Source organism: Tursiops truncatus, chromosome 10 (genome assembly GCF_011762595.2).
Source record: "Tursiops truncatus isolate mTurTru1 chromosome 10, mTurTru1.mat.Y, whole genome shotgun sequence".
NCBI classification, from domain to species: Eukaryota; Metazoa; Chordata; class Mammalia; order Artiodactyla; family Delphinidae; genus Tursiops; species Tursiops truncatus.
The window spans coordinates 12,408,093-12,435,056 of record NC_047043.1 but is presented as its reverse complement, the minus strand read 5'-3'; the positions used below and the strand labels follow the sequence as shown (position 1 = coordinate 12,435,056).

The window sequence follows — 26,964 nt, the reverse complement described above, 5'->3', positions numbered from 1 at the left end:
GCAACTGATATTGTCTTGATCAGGAATAGAAAATGCTATGTGGAGATTATTCAAAATGTCTGGTCAGAAATCTGGCCAAAATAGCCTTATAGATTTATTCCCTGAGACCTCCCTTTGCCCCCAAACACATAGCAATAATATATAAAATAGGCAAACAGTAAAGAACATGTAAATATAAAAACAAAATTAGAAAGACATTGTGTGTCATTACTGCTAGCTACTGTTAACAATCTCTGAAATCTCAGGGGTAAAATACAATAAGAGTTTATTTCTCACTCACATAAAGTTCAATCAGATGTCCAGGGGCTGCCTTCCATGCAGTGACTCAGGGACCCATGCTCCTTCAATTCTGTAATTCTTCCATCTCTGAAGAGTACCTCACTTCCAGCCGATGACTAAGAGAAACAGAGAGCGTGGGACATGATGTGGCAGAGGTTTTTTCTGAGACAGGTCTAGAAATGTCATGTATCACTTCTGCCCACATTCCTTAGCCATAACTTAGTCATATGGCCATGCCAAATTGCAAAGGAGGTTATAAATGTAGGCTAGTTTTGTGCTGTGAAAATAGAAGAAACAGGGGCTTCCCTGGTGGTGCAGTGGTTGAGAGTCCACCTGCCGATGCAGGGGACACAGGTTCGTGCCCCAGTCCAGGAAGATCCCACATGCCGCAGAGCAGCTGGGCCCATGAGCCATGGCCACTGGGCCTGTGCATCCGGAGCCTGTGCTCCGCAACGGGAGAGGCCACAACAGTGAGAGGCCCACGTACTGAAAAACAAAAAAAAAAAAAATAGAAGAAACAGATTTTAGTAAACACAAAAATGTCTGCCTACATAGTAAGACATTCTTGTGGTCCAAACACCTCCATGGGGGTACATGTCTCCATAGACCAATGGCAGAACAAAAACACAAAACAATAAGCAGGAAGTAAAGTAATTGGCCACTACACTGTAGGAATGCAAGCATAAAGAGTAGCAAAAAGATTCAGCTCCTGGAAAATGAATAGGGCTAACAGTGATTCCCATAAATTGAGAGGCTGGGATAGGTTCACTGCTGGAGTCTGACTCAAGAAAAATATATATTGAAAAATGCTGCTTGATGGAACCATATATAAAATACTGCATATCTGGGGAGGTAGATGGACAGAGACACAGCCTCTTAATCAGAAACGGAGGAAAGCTTCCATTATATCTGTGATTTCACTGTTATCATCAAAGGGCCAGAGAGGTCCATTCAGACTTTGTAATGAATAGAGGTGACTGTAATAACAGAGGCAATTGCAAACCCTGTAGACAGGGAGGGGTCAGAATAGAAAGAATGATTTGGGAAAAAAAGTCAAAGACAAGATTATCCTACAAATCCCAATTCCAAAACATATCAAGGAATATAACACTAAGCAAACAAAAAACAGAATGACGACAAAAACAGCTTCCAAAATTAACAATCAAGAAATAAATTGATTCTGGATAAACTTGTAAAGGACATTCCGAAAAAGACCTAAAAATAGTTATGCCTGGAATACTCAGCGAGATAAGGAAATTATATCCATGAAGTAGAACAGATTATATTTCTAAAAATCAGCCAAGCATAAATAAAACAGGAAGATATAAAAAAGAATTAATTAAAATTTTAGAAATAAAAATATTAATTTAAACAAAAATTATCATTGAAAATTTTTAAATATTGGGAGTTTACAAAAAGTGAAATTACTGCATATTAAGGACTGAGGATGCAATTTAAGTGGTAGACACAAATATCATAATTAAAAACCAAGGAAGACTGAAAAGAAATAAGATTTAACTCTAGAGGCTAGGAACACAATAACAGAGTAAACCTAAAGTTAGTAGAAGAAAGGAAATAAGGAGAGGATGTGAGGGGAAGTGATGTTTTTTTACCAGCTTGTGATACCATTTTAACAAAAGGAGCGTATTTCATTCATTTTTTTTTTTTTTGCGGTACACGGGCCTCTCACCGTTGTGGCCTCTCCCGCTGCGGAGCACAGGTTCTGGTCGCGCAGGCTCAGTGGTCATGGCTCACGGGCCCAGCCGCTCCGCGGCATGTGGGATCCTCCCGGACAGGGGCACAAACCTGTGTCCACTGCATCGGCAGGCGTACTCCCAACCACTGCTCCACCAGGGAAGCCCCGAGTGTATTTCATTCTTCATTTTGCTGGCTGGAATGTGGAGGTGATGATGAGACCTGGATACACCATCTGAGAGTGTGGGATGGAAGCCATGAATTGAGGATGGTAGGATGAGATGGACTCTGGTTTCTGACACCATGAAGCCTCTGGATCCACCTGGAATGCTTAAACTGTTAGGAGAGAGAAAATACATTCCTATCATGGTTAAGCCACTGTTCTTTTGGCCTTCATACATTTCACACGTATAAAGATACATCCAAAGTAATAAAATTATGAAGATTCAATTCAGCAGTATATAAATCTGAGGGAGGATGGGTGCACTGTTGTTTATCTTATTGTTATTCTTTAAACTGTACGATTGATGTGACTCTTTAGTGTCCTCAAGGATGGCTTTTGTATGCAGAAATAATGATTCATGTTTAGTTGTTCCTTAAGAATTAATATTCAATTATTAACATAATTTTAAAAATCTAGTGTACCTTAGAAATGTTATCATTTTATTTGTATGTCTAACTGATTTTTCTAATAACTTTTTAGGGAACTTTGTAATACTTGTTTTCTTCCACAAACTTAAAACACCTTTCCTATAGAGTATACCACTCCAATAGTCCAACATTTATAAATATATTGTGCTTTCTTTCTAAGTACATTGTTAGAATTAACAACAAAACTGCCTCAAGAACTTAAATAACTCTTCAGAAATATATTAAATTAAAAGTACTGAAAAACTTGTTTTAAAAAATGTCTTCAATACATACAATGTCAAATTTATATAAATAATTTATCTTCTCCTTCCTCCTCCTATCTTTTTTAGGATAAATTTTCAATCATGTACGAGAAAGAATAGAATATCCATCACTCAGATTGAACAATAAAAATTAAATTCTTTTGTCCTTTTGTTTATCTGTTTCTTTCTCCCCTTTCTTTATTTGCTAAAATATTTTCAAAACAAATCCCGGAGAGCTTAACCCCCTGTACACTTCAATATAGCTCTCTAAAAATATAGATATTTCCTTAAAGACCTCAATATCATTATCAATCACAACAAAATTTACAATAACTTTTTTTGTATCACCCAATTCCATGTCCATAACCACAGTTGCCCAATAATCTCAAAAAACTCTTTTTACACTTGCTTTGGCCTAATCAGGATTCAAGCAAGGTCACACAACACATTTGATTGTTTTGTCTCCTGGGTCTCCTACAAACCAGAGTACTCTACCCTCCCTTTTCCTTTCCTGAAGAAACTGGGTCAGTTGTCTTGTAGATTATTTTCTATTCTGGATTTACATGTTTACTTCCTGGTATCATTTAACATGTTTCTTTATCCCCTCATACTTCTTGTAAATGGAAGTTATCTCTAGACTCTTCAGGTTAAACTTAAAAAAAAAAACCAAACACTTTATATAACCGTCAGAACGGGAGAAAATATTTGCAAACAAAGCAACAAACAAGGGATTAATCTCCAAAATATACAAACAGCTCGTGCAGCTCAATATCAAAAACACAAATAACCCAATCGAAAAATGGGGGGAAGATCTAAATAGACATTTCTCCAAAGAAGACATACAGATGGCCAACAAACACATGAAAAGATGCTCAACATCACTAATTATTAGAGAAATGCAAATCAAAACTACAATGAGGTATCACCTCACAACTATCAGAATGGCCATCATCAGAAAGTCTACAAACAATAAATGCTGGAGAGGGTGTGGAGAAAAGGGAACCCTCTTACACAGTTGGTGGGAATGTAAATAGCAGTCATTCCCCATTCCTGTACAGCCACTATGGAGAACAGTATGGAGGTTCCTTAAAGAACTAAAATTAGAACTACCGTATGACCCAGCAATCCCACTACTGGGCATATGCACTGAGAAAACCATAATTCAAAAAGAGTCATGTACCACAATGTTCATTGCGGCTCTATTTACAATAGCCAGGACATGGAAGCAACCTAAGTGTCCATCAACAGATGAATGGATAAAGAAGATGTGGTACATATATACAATGGAATATTACTCAGCCATAAAAAGGAACAAAATAGTGCCATTTGCATAGATGTGGATAGACCTAGAGACTGTCATACAGAGTGAAATAAGTCAGAAAGAGAAAAACAAATATCGTATAATGTTGCTTACACGTGGAATCTAGAAAAATGGTACAGATGAACTTATTTCCAGGGCAGGAATAGAGACACAGATGTAGAGAACAAACTTACAGATACCAAGGGGAGAAGGGGGGATAGGATGAATTGGGAGATTGAGATTGACATATATACACTACTATGTATAAAATAGATAACTAATGAGAACCTACTGTATAGCACAGGGAACTCTACTCAGTGCTCTGTGGTGATCTAAATGCGAAGGAAGTCTAAAAAAGAGGGGATATATGTATACATATAGCTGATTCACTTTGCTGTACAGCAGAAACGAACACAACATTGTAAAGCAATTTATACTCCAATAAAAATTAATTTAAAAATTGCATAAAAAAGCTTTATGGAGATATTCACACACCATACAATTCACCCACTGAAATGTCCAATTCAATTATATTTAGTATATTCACAGGGCTGTGCATCCGTCACAACAATCAGTGTAAAATATTTCATCACTCCCAAAAGAAATCCCATACCCATTAGCAGTCATTCCCCATTCCTGCCTCTCGCCCCCAGCCCATTCTGTTTCTATGGAGTTGCCTATTCTGGACATTTCATATAAATGGAAACATATAATATGTCACTGTTTGTGAATGGCTTCTTTCACTTAGCATAGTGTTTTCAAAGTTCAAACATATTGTGTCCTGTATCAGTACCTCATTCCTTTGCTTTGCTGAATAATATTCCATCATATGGATATACCACATTTTTATCCATTCATTAGTTGATGAACATTTGGGCTGTTTCTACTTTTCTGGGTACTTTTAATCATATCACTATGGACATTCTCATACTAGCTCTTGTGTGCACATTCGTTTTCATTTTTCCTGACTATATACCTAGGAGTGGACTTACTGGGTCATACGGTAACTCTGTGTTTAAGACTGAGGACCTGCCAGACTATTTGCCAAAGCGTCTAGACCACTTTACATTCTCACCAGCACTGTTGGCGTGTTCAACTTTTTTTCAAGAAAACTGTGTATATATCTACAATTTTAATATAAAATGATCATACAAATTGAATGTTACTATACTCCAGCAATATCTAACTTAAAAATATAATAGAAAATAGGAAATCTTCCATATCAGCAACAGAAACCAAGGAACAAACTCAATAAAAGATGAGAAATTCTGTTTTGGAGAAAAATTAGAAAACATTATTGAAGGAACTATGGAGAAAAACATCCCATGAATTCAAAATTTTAAATATAGGTTTGTCTTTTACCAAAGATCTGCATCCAGGAAGAGATGAGTCCAGAGCCAGGGACTAACATACCTCAGATCTTACAGCTACTACATTTGAAAAGAGATTTTAAAAAAATACATTGTAAAAAGAGAGTGAGAGTATTTGTTCAACATAATGAAGGAGAGTTTGATATTGATCATCTCTTCAAGGGAGTAAAACATTAAGCGTATTTTTGTTACTTGATTGTTTTATCTTTTAGAATACATGATAAAGTGTTATAGATTACTGAAGGGTTTTATCTCCTCACCAAAGTATGTAAACCTTTAATAATGGAGAAATAATTATACCACGTCATGGATGATATGGCTAAACGTCTTAAAGCTATTCTCTTAAAATTAGTCTCTATATCAACCAAAATCCCAACAGGATGGTTTTGACAAACTGATACTGAAATGTGTATAGAAAAGTAAGGGACCAAGATACAGATGTTTAGTATATGGCTATTCAACAATGACTGTGTAATACAGGTATAGGTATATACAAATAGTCCGATAAAACAGACTAGAGACCTAGAAACAAAGGTGATCCTATGTGGAAAATGGTATTTGCCAGGGTTAACATTACATATCAGTGAGGAAAAAGTCTTTCTATTCAATAAATCGTTCTGGAAAAACGGGCAATCTGTACAGAAAAAATACTTAGGACCCCATCCAACATTAAATATAAAATAGATCCCTGGTGCAGTAAATATCTAATGGTAAACAAGGAAAATTTTATTTATTTATTTATTTTATTATTATTATTTTTTTTGCGGTACGCGGGCCTCTCACTGCTGCGGCCTCTCCCGTCGCAGAGCACAGGCCCCAGTCACGCAGGCCCAGCGGCCATGGCTCACGGGCCCAGCCTCTCCGCGGCATGTGGGATCTTCCCGGACCGGGGCATGAACCCGCAGGCGGACTCTCAACCACCGTGCCACCAGGGAAGCCCGGAAAATTTTATTTTTATTAAAAAAATAAGAGAACATCTTTATGTTCTATAAGTATGAAATAATTTTTAAGCAATGTATCAGATAAGCACAAACAATAGAGAAAAAATAAGTTCAAGTATATTAAAATTAAAATTTCTACACAGTAAAAGACCAAGAGCAAAGATCAAAACAAACTTAGAATGGGAGAAGGTATTTCCAGGAAATACAAGTAAATAACAAGAATTATATAAATAATGTATTTATAACTCAAAAAAATCAATATGTAAAAGATAAACTATCCAGTCGAAAAATAGGCAAAGGATATAATTAAGCAGTTCACTGAAGGGGACATCCAATTGGCTAATACACATACGGAAAGGAATTTAAGTCTCCCTAATAATCAGGGAAATGTAAATTAGAATCGATGGACAAAAATTAAAAATTCTTTTAATTCTATATGATGGCACACAGAACGGTTATGGATATCGTTCCTTCACTCAAGAGTATTTCATAGGAAGAGTAATTTACCAAAAAACTCCACTCTAGCTTTTGCTACTTTTTAACTGGGAGGATGCTTTTGGCACCATCTGACAAATAACGATGTTTCCAATAGTTTCAACAACAAGGAAATCTCTTATCTTACTCAATAGGAAGTTCAGAGGTGCTTGTGTGGGCTTAGTTATTGGTGACTTCAGCGGTTCAAAAATGTAAACAAGGACCTTGCTACTCCCCCTGTCCTTAATGCTGTTCCAGCGTTAGCTTCGCCCTCTAGCTGGGCCCCTCTTGTGGGAGGAGGGCTGTCAGCAGTATTTGGGGCTCAAGCTTCATAATTCACATCCACTGGGGGAAAAGGAGGCTCTTCGTCATCATGGAGTAAAGGGCCTTCCCTGTGGTCTGATAAAGCCCAATTGGATCACTTGCCAACTCTGGACCCTGTACCCCTCCCAGACTTGAATATAGGAAATGGGTTTGCTGGAATTAACTCAGATGTCTGGAGCTGGGTCAATTCCTAGGCATGTTGCTGTGGATGAGGATTGGATTGGGTGCTGTGGAAGTCCATTGCACCTCCTGTGGGCATATGACTCCCAAACACCCCAGATATAGACCTACAAAACCCCAGAAATAGGAACGAAAGGCAATATCAATTTTAAATACAATTACATGACACTTGACATAAGCTTTCATTAAACTGTTTTAGTCATTCCTGAAGGCAGGACAGTGAGGAATCTCTGAGGAGGGTGAGAAATTGAGCTTTGCATGCATCTCGGCTTGAGAGGCAAACCTTGGAGTGGTCGACTCTCACAGCCCCGAACAGCACTCAGGGGCACCATCTTTCCTTTCAAAGATGATATTGATAGGAGAAACATGCCACTGTACTGCAAGCTTTTTTTGCTTATATGCACTGCTGGAATGTGAGATCCTTAAATTGCCTGGAATGGGACCACAAGCACACTGCCAGCACAAGTACTGTCATTGTAACCAGAAGCTGTATTCCTATTCCGATTCCAAACTTGACCCACGTCTTGAGTGTTTGTTCCAGAACTTCAGTGCTCAGTCCATTTCTAACAGCTCACTTCCAGAGTCCTACTCGCACCAAGAGGAGCATCTTGACTTTTTGAGGTGTTGCTGAGAAACACCTTCTCAACTGTTGAAAGTTCAGAAACTTCTCTGAATCTTGCATAAGCAGCGATCCCCTCCCCCCAACACATAAGAAACATTAGACACCCACTCACTCAGAATCTCCAAACTGTTCTCCTTGGAGACTCTTTAGAGCCTTTGCTGGGGGTGGGGGGGTGGAATGAGAGGGAGAGAAAAAGCCAGTGGGAAGACCTCTAGGATTTTAATCTTCCTTCAACTACCTTCTAATCTGCCTTGATCTACTTTATATGTTGAGCTTCAGAAAAAAAAAAAATCATTTGCACAAAGTTTCAATGAACAAAAACATCCAAAAAAACCCCAAAAAACTGCTGACCTGTTCATATTCCTTTTTGCTAGATGGCAAGGAAGGCCAGAAAGATGACATTAAGATAACCCAATTTATCAGAGTCAGAACAAGGATCAAGTTCTGAGGACTCCTCATCTGCGGCTCAGTCCATCACATCAGTGTTTACTAAGATACATTCTGTGGAACGCTAGGCCCATAAAAGGATATTAAAAAATTCTAGGGGCTTCCCTGGTGGCGCAGTGGTTGAGAGCCCGCCTGCCGATGCAGGGGACACGGGTTCGTGCCCCGGTCCAGGAAGATCCCACATGCCGCGGAGCGACTGGGCCTGTGAGCCATGGCTGCTGAGCCTCAGTGTCCGGAGCCCGTGCTCCGCAACGGGAGAGGCCGTGATAGTGAGAGGCCCGCGTACCGCAAAACAAACAAACAAACAAACAAATTCTATGGACCAAGTAGGGGGAAACTTTACATGTTATATCCTCTTGGAGAATTATATCAACATCTTTAAGATTCTGAGTAGTGAAGAAACCTGTTTAATTTGGTATTTTCTAATCCAGTAGCAGAACCTGTTATATGAAAGACATCTATTAACATCCTCAGAACTAATGTTCCAAAGAATGTACTTTAAGAAACATTGCATTATATCATATAGCCAATAAACAATAAACTTTCAATTTTAGATGTATAAGCTACCTTAAAAACATGCTTTTACCATGGAGTATTTCAACCATATGCAAAACTAGAGAGACTAGTATAATGAATTCCAAGTACATGTCACCTAACTCAGCAACTGTCATTAGTTATCTTTTTTCTTTGTGCCACCATCCATTTTCCCAACCACTCATGATTATTTTGAGGCAAATCCTAGACATATGATTTCATCTGAAAACATTTCGGTATGTACCTCTAAAGACAAGGGCTTTCTTTTTTTTAAACATAACTTTAATATCATCATATCCTGAAAACTGCAACTATAAGCCTAATATCAGTGTTCTTATTTTCCTGATTGTCCGTAAATGTTCTAACTTCAGTTTTTTTGTTGTATTTTGTTTTTATAGTTTGAAATAAGATCCAAAAAGGTCCATATATTACCACTGGTTAATAATTTAAGCCTATTTTAATGAAAAGATTCTCCCTCTTTATACTTCTGCTCTTGTTTTTTTTTTTTTTTTTTAAACTGGACCCTTTGTCCTGAGTTTCCCCTAGTCCAGATTACAACCCCACGGTGTCTCTTAGCATGTTCCTCTGTCCTCTGTACTTCCTGTAAGATAAACAAATTCTGGTTTGGTTTCTTTGGCAAGACTATTATATAGGTGGGTGGAATACTTCCACTGAGAGACGTACAATGTCCCTTTTTTGATGTTATCAGCCACAGTTGATCATTGCCTAAAAACACTAATTCATTAGGCATTACAAATAGTGATGTTTCTTTCTATCATCCCTTCTTCATTTATTAGCTAGATTACTTCTGTAAAAATAAACTTCCTCTTGTTAAATACTTGGTTACATTGAGATACAATTCCTGTAGAAAGGGCAAGAAAAAGAAGTTTGATTCTTTCTACTGATAAGTTTTCAAAATAGTGCATTGGTGCCCTTGAGCTGGTAAAGAATTATCAGTGTGTTACTGTTCTGTTATTATTATGAACCATTACATTTAGACATATTCTATGTGTTTAAATAAACGTATTCTATGTGTTTAAATCCTTTTTAATTATCACACTTATTGATGCTCAGATTTGTCCCTTTTGCCCAATGCTCCTGAGTCCTTTTGACACAATCCACATAGCTTTTGATCGATTTCTGATGTTTTGGTAGGACAAGATGTACCAGGTTCTTCTTGTACATTTCTAGCACCAGACCTGGAATGATTTCTTCCAGGTGCCCTGGTTTTGTTTTGTTTTGTTTAACTGGGAAATGTATTTAGAAAACACAGTATGAATATGATCTTTTAGAGCTTAATATAGATAAAAATCTCCTGGGGCTTCAGTTAAATGTTTCATATGACAAAAGAGAAAAACATTTATTTTGAACTTGACCAATTTACTCTCCAAATCTGTTTTCTCATTTGTTAAATGCAGACCATAATCCTCACTCATAGTTTACAGATTAAACAAGTCAATACATGTGCAGTAGTTAGAATAGTACCAGTGACAGTGAGTACTTAATAAACATTAATTATGATTTGACACCTAGCATTAGTTTTATACTCAGATTTCAATATATGGTGATTTAAGATCAAATTATTTTTCTTTAACAACTCACAGTTCCCTTTGATGATCTGACACCCCAAATTCCCCTAACGTAGTTTGAGCAGTCACATTCCCAGGCAGCAGGGTTCAATTTCGGAAGCCAGAAGAAAGAGCAACCAACTCCAGAGTTATTTTTTGCTTCTTGGAAGGCCATCTGCTGCCATGACCCATTTCACATGGAAATTCATCAGCTGAGTGCAATTTCCCTTCAATCAGTGGCCCAGTAAATAGAATTACATTGCTAATTTTAAATTTCAAATGGTCAGCACGGGTTAAAAAATGCCCATTCATCAGTCAAGATTCTGCAGTTAATTGTGACAACAGAGGGTCCACCGCATGCCAGGATTTTGACAGAGAAGTGAGAAACAGTTTTGTTTTCCTTCACCTCTTAGGCTGCTGGCACACAGCAAACAGATAGTTCCAAATCTTTCCCTCTAAATTTTTTACTTTTTGCCTGATGCTTCGGTGTATAAGTAAGGGAACTTATTCTCCAAACTTAGTCCTTTCAAGACTGGACTGATCTCTTTAAGGGGAATGGATTTGTTGATCTTTGAATAAACTTTATGAAAAGCCCACATTAAAAATAAATTCGTGACAACAAAGTGTTTTCAAAATTATATGGACTTGTTAGTTATACTAAAGAATATCAATGTGTTGTTGGACTGGATAATGTATCAAAAATTGCTTTGCAGGGATGTTATTAGGACAATTGGTGAAACTGGCATAATATTGTAAATTAAAGTATTACATCAATATTAAATTTCCTGAATTTGATTACTGCTTTGGTCTTAGACAATACACACTGAACTAGTAAAGAGTACAGAGACATGATGTCTGCAGAGTACTCTCAAATGGTTCAAAGAAAATTAGTGTGTGTGTGTGTGTGTGTGTGTGTGTGTGTGTGTGCAGAGAGAGTGCATGCACACACAGCACTCAAATGTGACACGTGTTAAAAACTGGTAAAAACTGCCGAATTTGGGTGAAGGGTATAGGGAAGGTCTTGATATCATTCTTAAAATTCGTCTGTAAGTTTAAAATTATTTCAAAATAAAATGTTTTTTTAAATTAATTTGTTAAAAAATTCTATAAACGAAATCAAAAGCCCAGGCCCAAAAGGCTAAGAACATGAGCAGCTACTCAAAAGTCAAATTAATAATCAACCTAGGGCTTCCCTGGTGGCGCAGTGGTTGAGAGTCCGCCTGCCGATGCAGGGGACACGGGTTCATGCCCCGGTCCGGGAAGATCCCACGTGCTGTGGAGCAGCTGGGCCCGTGAGCCACGGCCGCTGAGCCTGCGCGTCTGGAGCCTGTGCTCCGCAACGGAAGAGGCCAAAACAGGGAGAGGCCCGCGTACCGCAAAAAAAACAAAAACAAAAAAACAACCTATAGAGAAGTGGGTTAAGCACGAACATTTGAAGGTAATGATTTGAGCTAAGCATTAAGAAAAACTAACAATGCAAGCCTTGATGCACTTCTGATACCAGTACCATATTTACAAATTGCTCACCATACAGTTCTTCCAAGACGGTCCCACAGACAACTTAGATTCAACAATCCTGAGACCTAAGATAGCTAAGAAAACGTGAGGGTAGCATCTGTCTTCTGTTGATGAAGAGGCCTGATAGACATAACTGGGAAAGTGGCTCACAAGCTCTAAGGTCAGCTCTGCAGCTGGAGATCATGTTAAGCAAGGTCCTGCAAGACCTGAAGACCTCGGCTTCTGAGAATAATGAAGCTGCTCTCTCAGACTGTGTGGGAGAGTTCCTAGATAAACAGATGAAGGACATAGCCTTTCTGGAATACCATCTTGGCTGTTGGAAGGAATTAGAAGAGCTAGCCCAGTGGGAAGCCCTATTTGAAAAGCCCGCTGCAGCCTCAGGTGAAGAGATTTAACTTTTGAAGGCAACACAACAAGTCTTCCCATTACAGTGAGTCCCAAAACCAGCTACTTAAGAGACTTGATATTCTCTATTTGTCAGAAGACTGCTTCCTTTTTATCTAGTATCCCAACCATCATTACTGGGCTTGCAAATAAATCTGCTTTGCATTGTACACATATTTTAAAAAAACAACAACATGATACCACCCAAGCTTTTCCCCAGATGTTCCCCTCTCTCTAATGTAGCACAGAGCACTATCCTCTTTAGTGGTTCTGCCCATGCAGTTTCCATGGCTGCTGAGTGAACTCCTGTTAAGGCTGTGCTGGGCTGCACCCCACAGGCCAGCAAGCCTTGTAGTTGCCCAGCCTCGAGACCAAAGAAAGAGCTGGGAAAGAGTGACAGAGACATCTTTGGTTTATTGGATAGGGGGATCTTACACATTTGCAGCAAAAGGTCCTGGAGCAACACCTCACTGTAGACAGCAAACGGGACACAGCAACAACCATCACTACTCAGGGGAGAAGTTGGTCGCCATTTATAGGGGGAATTGACGGCAGGTTAGCCCATCAGTTACCAGGGAAACCAGCAGCTAGGGCGGGGGCAAGCACGTAGGCAGTTCCTGATTAAGACCTATAATTAAGGGAATTGGATAGTCATGTGAGTGAAGCAGGGACTAGTGGAGCAGGGGATGTATAGAGAATAGCCATCTTGAATGGCCTGACCATACAGGCTGGAAAGTCTTCCTTCTCTGATTCCTCCAGGCAGAGCTGGTTATTTGCTCTTCTGACTTAGGGAGTAACCATATTATAGAACACTTCATTTTGTATGTTTGTTGGTATGGCTAAACTTCTCAGAAGACTGAGTTCCTAGAAGGTACATAATGTGACTTACTCATCTTTTTATTACCCCGACAACTCTGGCATATTGTAGGCTCATGAGAAGAAAGAAAGAAAGAAAGAGAGCGAGAGAGAGGAAGGAAGGAAGGAAGAAAGGAAGGAAGGAAGGAAGGAAGAAAGAAAGAAAGAAAGAAAGAAGGGGAGAGAGAGAGAGGGAGGGAGATAGAGAGAGGGAGGGAGGGAGGGAGAAAAGGAAGAAAGAAAGAGTGAGCAGATAAGCTCTGAGCTTGACCTGGATGACATGAAAAAGAACATCAGTATAATTAGTATTTCTTTGTCTGATGTATCTGAAGTCTGAACCAAGAGTGCCAATGCAGGCACAATTATTTACCAACAGATCAATCTCCACGTCTTAGCTATAAGATATACAAGTTCTCAGGAGGAAAGTACTACTGAAACACATCTGAAACATGCATGTACTAAGTATCGTTTCTGCCATTGAGGCCATGTTTTCCTACCTGTTCCTGGTGAGAATGAAGTTCAGAGTGAGGAGGTTACATGCCTCAAACAACCAGACCCAGGAGAGTGGAGTCCTCGTGGAGTTCAGTTCTATGAAGAGGCCTCATGAAAGATGGTGCTGTGTCATGATTCCCGCTTCAGAGAGTATAAATATATCCACCCAGGCTGAAGATCAGTTGAGCAAGTTACCTAGCCTTTCCGGGCCTCATTTTCCCTCCTTGTAAAATAACCATAACAATACCTACCGGTACTGGTTAGGGTTGAGTTGCAGAGAAAAAATCCGTGCTAGCTAATCTACACAGGAAGAAATAGTAAGTGATTTACAGATTCATTGAGAGGCCAGAAGGAGCAGACTCACAGAAGCTGCACTTCAGAACCAAATCAAAGTGAGCTCCTGCCTCTTCTCAGGTCAGGAAGCCATGAGCTCCTGAGGATACCACCCTTGTGACTCAGGAGCCCTTACAATTAGGAAGCCACTGTGGTTAGAAGGCTGCTCGCTACAGCTAGTACCCGTAAAATGAATGCCCCATGCCATGCCTCATAACACCGTGTAGCTATGACTGGACACGGGAGCCTCTGATGATGATGGGGGAAAAGTACATGCCCCCACTATCCTATGACCAGGCGAAACAGCAGGAGCAAAGCCTCCTTCTCATTTCCACCCTCCAAATCTCATCCAACTTGGGAAACCGAAATCTCCAGACAATAACCTCAGATACAAGGCAGTCTGGGAAATGTAGTTTTTAGCTTTCCAGCCTCTAAAGTAGAGAAAAGCATACCAGAAGGAAGTTGGAGTGAATGTTGAATGCCAATATTAGTATTTACTGCCTTTTAGAGCAGGGAGGATTAAACGAGATAATGTATATCAAGTACATAGCTCAGTGTCCGTCACACAGTAGTACTCAGTAAATGGTATTCATATTAAATCTGCACAACTTGGATACTCATCTTTGTGCTACAAAGCTGTACTATTACAGGTTTCAAAATTAAATAGAATGGTATTTTTTCCACCAGGATGGACTTTAAAACTAAAAATAGAGCTACCATATGATCCAGCAATCCCACTCCTGGGCATATATCTGGGGAAAACCATGGTTTGAGAGGATACATGTGTCCCAATGTTCATTACATTGCTGTTTACAAGGCATGAAAACAACCTAAATGTCCATCGACAGATGAATGGATAAAGAAGATCTGGTACATATATACAATGAACATTACTCAGCCATTAAAAAGAATGAAATAATGCCATTTGCAGCAACATGGATGGACTTAGAGATTATCTTACTAAGTGATGTAAGTCAGAGAAAGAGAAATATATGATATTGCTTATATGCAGAATCTAAAAAAAAATGATACAAATGAACTTATTTACAAAACAGAAACAGACTCACAGACATAGAAAACAAACTTATGGTTACCAAAGGGGAAAGGGGGCAGAGAGGGATAAATTGGGAGTTTGGGACTGACATGTACACACTGCTATATTTAAAATAGATAACCAACAAGGACCTACTGTATAGCACAGGGAACTCTACTCAATATTCTGTAATAACCTAAATGGGAAAAGAATTTGAAAAAGAATAGATATGTATATATGTATAACTGAATCACTTTGCTGTACACCTGAAACTAACACAACATTGTAAATCAACTATAATCCAATATAGAATAAAAATTTTAAAAATCAAGGGTGGAATATGGCAATGGAAGGGTATTCCATGTTCCAAAGGACATCAGCCTGTACAGGTGGCCTGCAGTGTGCCAGGTGCTATGCTCCTGATTCATACTCCTTATCTCACTAATTCCTAACAATTCCATGAAGTTCTTGTTATAGAATTTCACATGGAAGCTAAATAACTTGTTCAAGGTCCTACAGCTGGTAAAAAGCTGGGGCTTCATACAGACCCAGATTGGCCAACTTTAGAGCCATGTGATTTCCATTAAGTCATAGGTAATGTGATTTCCATTAAGTCATAGGTAATGTGATTTCCATTAAGTCATAGGTAATGTGATTTCCATTAAGTCATAGGTAATGTGCATGTGATTTCCATTAAGTCATAGGTAATGTGCGTGGGCACATTAGGGAGCAGCAGGACTGGCTAAATAAGATGAGCCCCGGAATTTTGTTTTGATCTACAGGATGCAGGTGATCAGCAGTACTTGTTCCGGTGTAGTTGGGTTGTTTAATGGAAAGGTAGGGAAAGGGCTTAGACTCCTGGTAAGCGCTCCACAAACATTAGCTTATTCCTAGTCTTATGCAAAGACGTTTATACGTTGACTGGATGGTAATATTACTAGCTGGCTTTGCACCTTATAGAACATCCATTTCCAAAGAGTTTTGGTTAATGGCTAAATATTGATAAAGAGAGTTCTCTATGTGGTGTTCTAGATGGACATTGAAATTTCTACCATTTCACTTTCTCTAGCTTCAAGAAATTCCACCATATACCAGCATTGTGACTTTGGGTGAGTCAGTCTTTCTTGCCTCTGTTTTTTTCATCTGTAAATGGGAATAATAACCCTACAATATCATAGGGTTGTTATGAGGATTAAAGGTTTAACATATACAATGCCCTTTTTGTTCTTGCTTTGGTTACTGTTTGTTTTACCAAAATGGGAATAATATATAATTTTTAAATTTCCCTTTTCTTAACAATATCTCAAGAAAATAATTTAACATCATTTGGTATAGTGCCAATTCATTCTTTTTTTTTTTGCGGTACGCGGGCCTCTCACTGTTGTGGCCTCTCCCGTTGTGGAGCACAGGCTCCGGACGCGCAGGCTCAGCGGCCATGGCTCGCGGGCCCAGCCGCTCCGCGGCTTGTGGAATCTTCCCGGACTGGGGCACGAACCCGTGTCCCCTGCATCGGCAGGCGGACTCTCAACCACTGCGCCACCAGGGAAGCCCCGATTCATTCATTTTAATGGCTGCATAATATCCATAATGTGGATATACAATAATTTATTGGCCATCTCATTCTCCTGATCAGCATTTGCTTTTTTTACGATTTTTCACTAAGAACAATGCATTAAAAATCCTACGCATGTGATTATTTTGGGGAAACAACAACTTGGTGCACAAATTGGAGGTATACAGCTCAATAAATTTTTAAAAACTAAACATATTCATATAATCAGCACTCAGGTCGAGAAGCAGAACATTACCAGGTCCCTAGAAGCATTCATTATGCCTCCTTCTGTCATTAACAGCTACCCTCTTGATTTCTCTGAATTTTGTTTTTAAACTGTATAAATGGAATCATGCATTTGGACTCTGTCATGCCCGGCTTCTGTTCTGAGATTCACCCATATTGATGTTTGGAGTTACAATGTGTTCATTCTTATTCCTGTATAGCATACCAATAAATGGATACGACCATTAATTTGTCCATTCTAATCTTCATGAATGTTTGGGTAGCTGCCAGTATGAATGGTGCTGTGGTCAACATTCTTCTACATTTCTTCTGGTGAAGATATGTACACATTTCTGGTGGGCATATACAAAGAGTGGTACATCTGCATCACAAGGCATACATATGTTCAGATTTAGAAGACACGGACAAACAGGTTTTCAAGGTGGTTGTATCAATTTAAACATCTACCTGGAGTGTATGATACTTTTGAATGTTCCCTACTTTTGCCAAAATGTGGCATTTTTATTGTACATAAGTTTTTTTTATGTCTGAGGGATAGATTGTCAGAAGTGGGATTACTGAGTCAAAGTGTGCACGTGTTTTAACTTTAACAGATGCGGCCAGATGGTTTTCCAAAAATCTGTATAACTGAACATTTTCACCAGGAACATAAAATACTCTTCTCCCTACATCTCTACCAACAATAAATATTATTGCTCTTTTTAATTTTTGCCATTCTGATGAGTACAAAATAAAATAAAATGTTATTTTAATTGACACTCCATACTACTAATTTTTATATTTTTGGCTACTGGATTTGATCTTCTATGGACTGTCTTTTTGATAGAGGGAAGGTTATTGAATATGTGACCAATAAGAAAGGATTAAAGGAATGCCTTTGCCCAGAGAAGAACACATCAAAGGCAAACTGTATTAGTTGTCTTTGAATATTTGAAGGCTCGTATTGTAAGGAATTTCATGTATCCTGTGAATCTTTTGAGGGCAGATTTGGGACCAATGAATGGAAGTTTTAAGATGACATATTTTAAGTTAAATTAAGAAACTAACAGTGTTATCCCATTGAAAAAAAAACCCCTCCCCCCAAACAAAACCTCTCTGTGAAGTTGTAAATTCTCTCCCTCCGTATGTGTCCACGATGAGGCTGCCCTGCTTACAAGTCAGAGATGTGTTGGGGGGATTCTTCTACTGAGTTGAAGATAGACTTGGCTAAGTGGTTCCAAAGGCAGGAACCTTGTGACTGAGAATCAATTTAGAAACTTTAACATGCAGATTCCTAGTATCCTGCCTTGAAGACTTTGCTGAAGAAGGCCTAGGAGAGCCCCAAGAATCTGTATTTTTGTAACACTAACCAAGTGATTCTGATTAACCTGTGTACAGACCAACATTTGAGAAACACTGTACTAGAGGACCTCTCTCTTTGAATTTCAAAATGATCGATTCTATCAGCTGCTATGTTATCAATGTTACCTAACACAAAATGTAATGAGTCAGATACTAGAGGACTATAAACAACCCCACCTGCAGTTCCTCACCCCTCTGTACCATTCTAAGGAAATACAAGAAATACATTTTCCTCCTACAAATGAATGTGTCAACTATAATCCTCATGCAAACAAAAATACCCATGAAATTATGAGTTACAGCTTAATAATTTGTGGACAAAGTATCTCTGGAATTCTGCAGCTGAGTGTTGAGTGGGGGCTCATGAATTAACTCTCAGAAGTTCATGCAATAAGGAGACAAATCCCCTGTTTAAACGGAATCACCATTAAAGAGAATGAGCTTTGGAGTCACGGGTCAGACTCACTCTCACCTTCTCCGTATCTCTAAAGCGGGGACAACAATACAGCAGTTTCTACTTTAAGGAGATTTCCCCTCAGGATTAAAGAAAATAGCATATAAAGTGCATAGCACTGCCCTCAGCATGGAAGAAATACTTAATAAGTATTACTTCCCTTCCATTCTTTCCCTTACAGTGCCAGCAAAAGTCACCCGATTTTTAGTATAGTTTATGCTCTTCTTTCTACAATTCAGTAAGTCAGAAAGTAAGTTTGATCTTGATACAGCAGTTTAAAAAGATTACAAGCATTTCAAAATATTTGGCTCCTTCTTTGATAGCTAATGAAGGTACATAGTGTTTTAGTTCTAGAAGTTGATCAAACAGTTCAAGGATATTTAAAGGAAAGTATTTGTATTCAAGAAAGAGAAATATTTGGTCTTCATAGGAACATTTTAAAGGTCACAAGAGGAAGGTTATTTTCACAACATCCTCATCTGTTCCAAAAGGATTGAGTAAGTAAGCCCATTCTTTAACTTTCAACTAGCTGTTTTGGGTTTCAGATATTTCTTTAGGTCTAATATTCAGTTAGTCTTAAGCTTAATTTTATTACTAATTTCTTCTACTAAACCAAGATGCCCAAGTATCTACTAAAAGCGTAGGCAGTTGGTACTTGGTCAGAGTCTTGGGTCGTGTAAGGAGCCGTTACCTCTTAGTATAAGGGGAAATACCTAGAACTATTTTCCTTCGACTAGGTGAACAAATAGGTAAGTCAGGCTCAGTTTTAACCAAGTTCCCGGAGACAGGGAATTGGTCTTATTTGTTTCTATAAAATAAGTGCTTGGCACGTAGTAAGTTCTCAATAAATGTATCTCAGATAAATAAATGAACGAATGAATGAAAGAAATCAGAACTAGGAGCTAAGAGTTGGAAATAAGGAAGACTGAGTGAAAAAGCAAAAAAAAGCACACAATACTGATTGATCCGGTTCTAAGTATATGGAAAACCGGAAGACCCCAAACAGGTTCCTTATATCATGGTCCAATATGGTGGCATATTGTCAGGCAATGAATGGAGAAAATATTCTCCAGAATTCTTCTTGTAAGACCACCATATAGGTCTGGAAGAAATTCTGTAGTAAGTCCTTTGAGGTAGTAGATGAGAACCCCAAGGGACGTGGTATAGGCATAGTTGCCAGTACAAGGGAAGGGAGGAGGGATTTATTTATAACTCCAGAATGGTGAGGGGAGAAGAGGGAGTGTAGAGGAGCCTGAACTTGTGGAATGTCCCTGTGCTGCAACTGAATAACGTCTACAAAACACTCAGGACTGCTTGCTGTGGTTGAACTTCTTGCTGAAACAAGAAGAGACAGCTTGGCAGGCTGTTTAGGAGTCAGCAGGCCTGGAGATGAGAGCATTGAGGCTGAGAGACAGGAGGAAACAAGGTGCAAGAATTTGCAGAAATTATGAGGAGGGCTTTGCATTATCTCAGGCCATAGAAGTAGGGTTTCAACGAGGTTATCAGATCTCTGATACCAGGGGGCAGGGAGACTCTGCTGACATCTTGGTTACATGAGTGGGTCTAAGAAATTACATTCTTAGAGGAAAGTTGAATGAGCCCTTCTATAGCTGGGTCTTTCCCTGTGCCAGGCATGAGGCTTAGTTTATTGAATTAACATCCATTGCCATCTTGGCATCCGTCGTGTTCCCAAGTCATGTTATTATTAATATATATTGATAAGATATATGTAAACACACACACACACACACACACACACACCCCTATTTTTTTCTCCAGGAATTTATAAATTTGTAGGATAGACAAGAGAAGCTCACTAATATCAGTGCAAGGAAATATCTAAGTACCCTGAGTTACAAAGATACTACAGGGCTTCCCTGGTGGCGCAGTGGTTGAGAGTCCGCCTGCCGATGCAGAGGACACGGGTTCGTGCCCCGGTCCGGGAAGATCCCACATGCCGCGGAGCGGCTGGGCCCATGAGCTATGGCCGCGGAGTCTGCGCGTCCGGAGCCTGTGCTCCGCAATGGGAGAGGCCACAACAGTGAGAGGCCCGCGTACTGCAAAATTTAAAAAAAAAAAAAAAAAAAAAGATACTACAAAGCCTCAAAAGTAGAAGTAACTTCAGGCTGGAAAGGACTCATAAAAGAGGCAGCTTTTGAGTAAGCGGGACAAGGAAGCATGAGTATAATTTCAACAGGTAGAGTGTTTAAGTGAGGGCATTTCAAGTGTCTGGCACAGTGAGAGTAAAGAGATGAGGATGAGAAGAAGCACGAGTTTCGGGGAGAAAGCAGTGAAAATCTGTTCGGTCGAGCAGAGGGACCACAGGTTTCTTCTTCTGGTTCTTGACCCCAGGAGTCTAACCATTTTAGGCTCCTATTTCTCAAAAGAGCCCAACCACGCTGGTTGCCAAACTATGGCCAACACATAATAGTGGCTGCACTTATTATTCACTCTGTGACTGACCTAGACCTAGTGCTTTTATTTTCAGTTCATTTCACCCATGTCCTTCAAGTTAAGCTTAAGTTCAGCTTAGATTTGTTACCTATGGAGGCTGAAGAGGAGAATGGATCAAAACCCCCCTGAAACACCCACTGAGGACTTATAGTATTGACTGGTTTCTACCACCATTTATTCATTCATCAAATATTTATTGAATTTATTTATTGAGTCTGAATGTTCTTAACTTATATAGCGAACAGTGTATTAACTGCAGTTCACGGTTTATATAAAGAGCCAGAGTGATTGCTATACTCTAACTAAATGCCCTAGGCCTTTGGGGCTTCATTTATCTCTGTTCTTGAGCTTCCAGATATTCAAAGATTATTGGTGCAGGGACACCCTTCCCTCTTCTCAAAATATACAAGTATCGCAAGCCCACAGAAACTGACATTGCTTCCACCAAGCAAAAGGAAATCATGTTGTCTTAAGTGCTGTGGAAGTTCAGCTGGAGAAAATCAGCAGCGTATCAAAGCAGATCTCCCATCCAAGCTCTCTTTCTGCCATCTGCACCAAATGAGCAGTTGTTCCTTTGGGCTTTCTGATGGTGCCAGGAGTCAGTAAATGTTGCCAAAGGCCCCAAATCAAGCTGGCGGGTTGAGGTTAGAGGGATAGCTCATTCCTCTGCAGGGAGAGGTTACAGCACACTTGGTACTTCCAGCTAGAGAATCCCATTTTCCTATCCCGGATCTCTGTGCACCAATGGCCTGTCCTTGGAAAGCTTGAATTTGGGCCTCAAGCCTTGTTTGTTTCCTTTCAAGTTTATGTTTCAAACTGAGTAGTGAAATCTGCTCGAAGTCCATATTATCGGAACTCAAGCTTTTGTTTTACGAACTCAGATGGTCTGTGTTTCTGGAAATGATTCCACCCCAAAGGAAAATGAACAGCCTATTCTGCAACACACGCTTTGCTTTCAAAAGCCTCATTATTTTAAAGCATTTCTCCAAGATCCCTCTGATGTAGCCCAATTTTGAAATCCTTTGGTTGTGTAGAAACATAAGCCTCCATAAATAAAATTGAAAATTTTTTCAAGTTGTGAAATTTTAGACGTAATTTTCCATTGTCTCCAATCTCTCTATTGCTGTTAAGGTAGAGACCCTGTCATTCTTATTTAGCAAGTTTGGGCTCTACATTTTTGGATTTTCAAGTGTTTTCTCCATCCTCATTGTACCCTTGGGCATCTTTCTGAAAGCCATTTGTTTGGCTATGAGCTTCAGGATGGCAGAATTTTGTTGCATGAATAAATGAATGAATAAATGTTTGTTCCCCAAGCATGAATCAGCCATTATTCTAAACACTTCAATTCAATTCAACTCAATTCAATTTTAATTTTTATAAACCAGTTAAAGAATGGGAAACTGGACAGGGTGACCATACTTTTCTTTGACTCCACAGAGGTCCTGACCTGTTGGGAAGGTCCTGCCAGAGGAGCAGCCTTGGGTCACTATTACTGGTCAAGCATATAGACTTCGAGCTACAGGAAAGATAGGACAGCCTTCAAGCTGAGAATGTTTAATTCTAAAGCAAAGACTTGTCATTTCTTGTCAATTTTTTAACTTAAAGAATTTATAACTCTTTGTGGTTTCTGTGGTGTGGAGGTGAAAAGGGAGGCTGATCTTCTAGAGAGGACAGTTAAATGCTAAGATGGAAAAACCATCAGGGAATCCAGTCCTTTCAGTGATGTTGGAACATGTGGACATGGATGGCAGTCTACCCAGGCACATCGCCCCCTGCCCCATGACATTACTGGCTTCTATATGTTCAAGACCAGGACATTGCACAAACAGGAGGTTAGCATAGGCCCAAACGAGCATAATTAAAATTCCACAGGAAAGCTAGACCTCACTGACACAGAAGCACAGGAAGCGAGAGGATTGGGAAAGAGCTGTATTCAATGGTGGTTGTAACAGGACAAGAGTCAGGAGCAATGTCCCCAGTCATACAACACCCTGGACTCCCCTGAATCTCTCCCTTAACAATGTGTGTCTTTGTTTCTGCACGTATAAACAGTGGTTCTGATTGCACGTTTTCAAGGGGTGTCTGGGGATTGGTGCAGTTTGAAGTACTATGAGAGCATAAGATGAAAAAACCAAATTCCTGAAGCCGGGTATACCACAGAGCCCATGAATCCGATACTTCACGTTGTGCCTAGCAGTCCCCCAAAATGGTTATAAATAGCTGTAATAATCCTGATCGCCAATCACCATCATCACAGAAGAGCAAACACTCCATCTGAAACCCTAGAGGAATGCTAGCTCTTCATATAACAAAGTCCTAAAGAGTTCTTACTTCTGCTTCCTCCTACCCTCAAGCCTTCCAAAAAAAAAAAAAAAAAAAAGAATCAAATTTCTCAGGCATTTCTGTTTGGAACCACTTTACTAGACCTAAGCCTCTATAAGTTTTAGTTCAAGGGCCTCAACTTTCACAGTGTAATTTAAATAGATTCTGAGTTGTAGTTTTCTTAATTAAAAACACACAGCCTGGAGAGCGCTTAAAGGATGAAAAAGAGTTATTCTAGCAAGGATGTGTATCTTGAAACCAGAACTGGCACCGGGGCAGCGGATGCTCTGGGCCCCAACTCTCTCCTACCTTTTCCCTTCTAGCTTCCGCTATAGGTTGCAAAGTTTCCCTTTCAACAGAGCTACCTGCCCTCAGCCCAACTCACGACTTTCAGGGCATGCCTTGGCTTATCCATGGTTGAGGAGACCTCTCTGAGAATCTCTCTTTGCACAGCACTGGTCTTTCTGTTATTGCCTTAGTCTAGGCTTAGAACCACCAAGTGTAACTCACGAGACCCCCATCTTCACATGGTTCCAACTCAGTCAATGCCATTCTCACCCAACTGAGATTTCACTGGACACTGTCTGACAGCCATGTGATACTTTTTTCTCTGTTATCCTGGATTTGTCACAAACCTCTAACATGTCCAAACCTCTCTCGTGACATTTTCCTTACCATTCCCATTTGGATTAAAGAGATGCCTCAAACCTACCGTCTGTTGCTTTTCTAAATTGCTTGTTTCTAAAGTATAATAATTCTTTCCACGGCCAACTCTGGTTGCTTTCATCAAAGGAGGTCTGAATGGTTTCCCTGTAATGAAAGAAGTATGCTGAGCTCCCATCTGAGAATCCTGGGCCCCAAGGCAGTTAATTACCAGCAGAGAGTCTCAGTGAACTCTATTGTCCTTGTGTTTCAAAGAATCACATTGGGTGGAAGGCAATTTTCTTGAGTGGAAAGATGAATGCTCTGAGATCCCTGGAGCCAATCCTACCTCTGGCATCACCATAAAAGGAGATAGCTTCTAACCACAGAAGACCATTCAATACCCCACCACAGTCCCAGACGCAAAAGCGGGCAAACCTGGCAAAAGCACACATTTTCCTGTTACATGCAATGAAAACCATCTGCAGGCAGTTCATTTTGACATCATCCAATTGGGAAGAAAACTTAATTTTGAAGTCTACTTATTAATTTTGCTCACTAACCTCAAATCACTTTGGATGTCAAGCAGTCATTCATTATACCACACATAGCACCCAGAAGACACAAGGCGGTCTGCATGCCCTCCCCTTCTTCATGCTCTAAGTAGCCCATCTATAGGCATAGTTCCATTCAGCTCTACTCACAGTAGGATGCTCGGGGCAAGAGGCTGGACCACTAGGTGGTACTTTAGTGATGTGGCCCTCTGATGCTCGTGCACTTTATTGTATTTTAAAAAGAAAACATCTTATATTAATAATAGTCTCTTTAAGCTGATAACAACTTAATTTTGAACATATACAAAGTTTTACATATATATACTGCCCCCATTTTATGATTTGGATGTCACAATTGACATCTTTTTACACTGTGTGTCCATTAACAAATTATATTGTAGTTCTAATTATTTTTAATACTTTTGTCTTTTAACCTTCATTCTAGGGTTATAAGTGATCTACTTACCACCATTATGACATTAGAGTATTCAGGACTTAATATCTCTACGGATGAGTTATATACTTTGATATGTTTTCCTGTAACTAATTAGCATCTTTGTTTCAGCTTGAAGAACTCCCTTTAACAATTTCTTTTAAGGCCAGTCTAATGGTGATGAACTTGTCTTTAGCTTTTGCTTGTCTGGAAAACTCTTTCTCTCTCCATCAATTCTGAAGGACAGCCTTGTCTGATAGTATATTCTCGGTTGGCAGGGTTTTTTTCCTTCAGCACTTTGAATATATTGTACCACTTCCTTCTGGCCTGTAAAGTTGCTGACGAAAAATCTGCTTATAGTCTTATGAGGGTTCCCATGTATGTAATAAGTTGCTTTTTTTCTTTCTTCTTTTAAAATTCCTTCCTTCTCTTTAACTTTTGACAATTTAATTATAATATGTCTAGGTGAGGGTCTGTTAGGATTCATCGTGTATGAAACTCTCCCTACTTCTTTCACCAGGCAGGGAAGTTTTCAGCCATTACTCCTTTGAATAAGCTTCCTGCCCCTTTCTCTCTTTCTTCTCCTCTGGGACCTCTATAGTGTATCCATTGGCCCGCCTGATGGTGTCCCATAAGTCCCTTAAGCTTTCTTCCCTTTTTAATTCTTTTTACTTTTTGCTTCTCTGACTGGATGAATTCCACTGCCCTGTCTTCAACTTTACTGATCCTTTCTTCTTGATCTAGTTTGCTATTGAACCCCTCTATTGACTTTTCCAGTTCAATGATTTTATCTGTCAGCTCTGTGATTTCCATTTGGTACTTTTTAATATTTTCTGTCTCTTTGTTGAAATTCTTTTCTTGTTCATGCACTATTTTCCTGACCATGGTGAGCATCTTTATGACCATTTTTTTTTTTTTTTTTTTTTTTTTTTGCAGTACGCGGGCCTCTCACTGCTGTGGCCTCTCCCGTTGCGGAGCACAGGCTCCGGACGCGCAGGCTCAGTGGCCATGGCTCACAAGCTCAGCCGCCCCGCGGCATGTGGGATCTTCCCAGACCGGGGCACAAACCCGTGTCCCCCTGCATCGGAGGCGGACTCTCAACCACTGCGCCACCAGGGAAGCCCTATGACCATTATTTTGAACTTTCAGGTAAGTCAATGGTCTCTGTTTCATTAAGGTCTGCTTCTGCAGTTTTATCTTGTTCTTTTGTTTGGAACATATTCCTCTGTTTATTTTCCTCAATTCTCTGTGTTGGCTTCTGTGCATTAGATAAAACAGCTGACTCTCCCAGCCTTGACGCAGTGGTTTTGTATAGACGGTGAACCTCATCAATCAACTTGGCCCAAGCTCTTGGTTTTCTCTCAAATCTTTGCGATTGTCCAAGCTGCCTTCTTTATTCTTGGTGCCTCCCAGGAGCTTAGGGTATGCCAAGATCTGTGACTGTCCCAAAGGGGAGAATGGCAGTCAGCACCTAGATGCAGGTTGACTGGAACTCAGACTTTCAGAGAGCAGCTGGGAAAGCATGTAGTTAAGTATATTCTAGGGAGAAACTGGAAGATGGGCATTTTTGCTTGCTCTTTCTGGGCTTCATCCAGGCGGATAGCCATATGGTGTAGAGCTCCTGTGCCTGTTAAGAACTGCTTCTTTGTTTTCCGTAGTCCTGTGGGATTTATAAATGTAAGCCATTTTGGCTATCAGAGGCAGGCAATACAAGGGCCCATTCC

At 39.7% G+C, this 26,964-nt stretch overlaps 1 protein-coding gene across 8 annotated transcripts in view; it reads right to left on the bottom strand.

Moving 5' to 3' along the window:
* Window positions 1–280: 280 nt before the first annotated feature.
* The window catches only part of MYLIP (myosin regulatory light chain interacting protein), an 85,347-nt gene continuing 58,663 nt past the window's right edge, over window positions 281–26,964 (bottom strand). For 6 of the 8 annotated variants that reach the window (XM_073810379.1, XM_073810377.1, XM_073810378.1 and 3 more), the window contains one exon: window positions 281–395. The gene's annotated coding sequence lies outside the window, so the exon portion shown is untranslated. Of the gene's footprint in view, window positions 396–1,969; window positions 2,311–26,964 lie in introns of all 8 variants that reach the window. The other 2 variants (XM_073810376.1, XM_033863862.2) reach the window with 2 other exon arrangements.